Here is a 3,138-nt window from a genome sequence, read left to right on the forward strand (position 1 = left end):
CTCCCTTCGTTTATATATTATATAACCCCTTTACTCTTTAAAATTTCTATTGTCTCTTTTTAAAAAGCCTTCAACTTTTTAAGATGGTATTTTAAAAAAAAATCTTTTCTTTTAGTTTTTCTTCTAAATATTAAATTTTTATTTCTTCCCTAGATTTTAGATTTTTTATTATCTTGTATTTTCTCTAGCCCAATACCCTAGCACCCACCCAGGAGCTGCGTGGATCTCGCCGACTACGTTGAAGCCTCCGAAGATCTCGGCAGTCAAGGCACGATATAATAAAATCTTTTCATATAGAAACCCCTAAGTTTATGCATTTATAACATTTACATTTTGTTTATAATTTGATTTACTTTCCTTCTCTATAACCTAGTAAATAGGTACAAGAAATACTAAAATTATGCTCTTATAGAAACCCATAATTTATATTCTATGCATCATAGTTATTAAAGTAAGAACAATAAAATTGAAATACTCGATGTGTCCAATGTTCAAATTCATTAATAGTTGGACCGATTGGTTATAAGCCATGCGATCCTGATGTGCCACGAGGACCTGATCTTTGTAGGGTTCTTTTTTTTTTTTACAATCGGCCGAAGATGAGAAACCAGCAGCCAAATTTTGCAAACAATCCCCTGAACAAAAAAAGGGTGACAGATAGACATGTAGTAGCACTAAAGACCGTTCGTGATCCAAGCAGGAAACACCCACCCCATTTTTTTTTCGTTTCTGCTTATGTTTTTAGCCTAAAATTTTAATTTTTAATCTTAAATTTATTGTTGATTTTAGGGTTTTTCACTAAATTTTATTTTCTAGTTTTGTCACTTGGATAATTGAGAACGTATATAAAATTTTTATTTATAAATTATTTTTATTTGTAAATATGTTATTTGGTTTTTCTTTTTTATTCTGCTGAGATGGTGTGACTCCACCCAAGCTCTACTATGGTGCCGGCTCACTAGCTAGCTCAGGGTTTCATTCACTCGAGCATTGTTAGCAGACACCGGTGACTGTACAAGTTGCCCAGGTGGGCAGTCGATTGAACTAAACAACGTATGCTTGCCAGCAACAAGCAGGAGGGTTTAAGAGCGAGTACGTACGTGTATATATATGATGATGAACTGTAGTACGTTCGTCGGGCACAGTGTTTTGACTAGCTATCGTATTGGACATACATACTTGACCTACATGCAAGCGGTGTACAACAACAGGGCGCAGAGGAAATTAAAAGTGCGCAGGGCAGGTACGTCCGGTCCGCTGTATGCATATACGCAGCGGGCAGGCATGGGGCTGAGCCAACAGCGGAGGGACCAACCAGGTGGGGGAGAAGGGCCGCACAGGTCAAAAAAGACGTACACGCGTACGTGCTCCCCAGCTACCCGTACTCGTACCGCCCACTACGGAAAAGGCAAAAAGGCTCTGTGCATCGGCAGCAGCGCAGGCAGAGAGGCACACCCACCCTCCGCCCGCCCGCCCGCCCGGCGCTGCCTCTTGCCTCAGCCTGACCGCCCGCTGCTCCACCCCGCGCGCGGCCACCTCGCCCACCACGGAGGAAACACGCGCCAGCGCCTGCACCTGCACCTGCACCCACAACCGTATATATCCGCATGCACTCTGCGCCTACGCGATTCACAAAATCGATCACAACCTCGCGCGCGGTGCGGGACGCCGGCCGCCCGGGCTTCCTCGGTGAAAAAAGGTTGCGCGGTGCGGGGGGGGGGGGGGGGGGGGCGGGGGGAGTTGGTGGGGTGTCAGCGTTGCGGGGCGCGCCTCTACCGACAGTACTACGCCTCCGGCGTGGGGCTGTGCCTGCCGTCCCCTGCTTTGTCCTTCCTTATCGCACTCTCTTCTACACTTATTTGGTTTGGAAAAAACTTTAATTTATATAAAGAAACAAAGAAATAGAAATACATACACATTAATTCATATGAATTTTTTCAAGAGATTGGAATAGTTGTAAAAATTTCCATTTTTTCCTTGCTATATAATTTGCAGGAAGGAAAAGTTTCTTTGATTTTTATACTTTATTTCTATAAATCGAATAAATTATTTCTTAAAAATCTAAATATTTTATCTTTTCTCTAAAACGAAGGAACCCTAAACTCGGTTGGCCAAGTGTGGCCCTCTCCTCGCTCGCCATCGCCAATGCCAACCTCTGCGGTGGTGGCCCGGTGCAACGCGAGGGAAAGGAAAACATTACTAGAACAACACAATGTTTCAAGATTCAACGCACCAACAGTGGCATGAGTAATTGTCGCCCTGGGTGGTGCTGGCCCCTTGGCGTTTTGGTGGAGCTTTCAACCCGGCCGGAAGATTCTCTCTAGGTGCACTTCACGCTACCCCGCTGTTATGTATCGCGTGGCTGATCACCCACAGAATCTGCCTAGCTATTAACCCCATGTCTGCAAATACTACAAACATCATGGTACTACTGGATACCAGTACCAGCATATGCATGCACCCGGCATGTTACTCTATCAGAAATCAGACTTAGATAAGCAATGACAGTCTGCTGCCTCTCTTCGTGCTCCTTTCATCAGAGAGCAGGGAAAAAAAAAGAGTATCATACCATCTCAACTTCATGTTTCCCCTGGTGCTTGCTACAAGGCAAGAAAAGCGTACGTGTCTTTCTTTGCGTCCTTTGCAAACTGCCACATACCGTAACAGTATGTCTGTTTGTCCATACTCGCTAATTATTATTCAGGTCACAAATGCTCATGTTATCATTGCAAAATACACGATGCGATCGAGCTCATGCACACTGTCCTTTTTTCTTTTCTGTAGCGATGTCTTTTTTGTGATAGCCTCGTAGGCAGTAGACTTTTGTGTCAGTAACAAGAAAAAGGTAGGGGACAAGCATCCACCACTATCCACCCATCTTGTATGCTACATATATATGTGCCGGTATACCTACCAAACCAGCTTTGTCTTCCACATGCATACGTCCACCACCACGTGACCAAATTCTCTCCCCTTCAACTGTTCATGCACACATCTATATATATTGTAGCAGCTTTACGGAGTTTTGATCGATAGCCACATTCCGTACACATAAATTATGTGGGGTTTACATCAAATTAGTTTTACCCCAGTGACTAATATACACCTTCCATTCCAAATTTTATATCATAATAGAAA

Source organism: Oryza brachyantha, chromosome 2 (assembly GCF_000231095.2).
Source record: "Oryza brachyantha chromosome 2, ObraRS2, whole genome shotgun sequence".
NCBI lineage: Eukaryota > Viridiplantae > Streptophyta > Magnoliopsida > Poales > Poaceae > Oryza > Oryza brachyantha.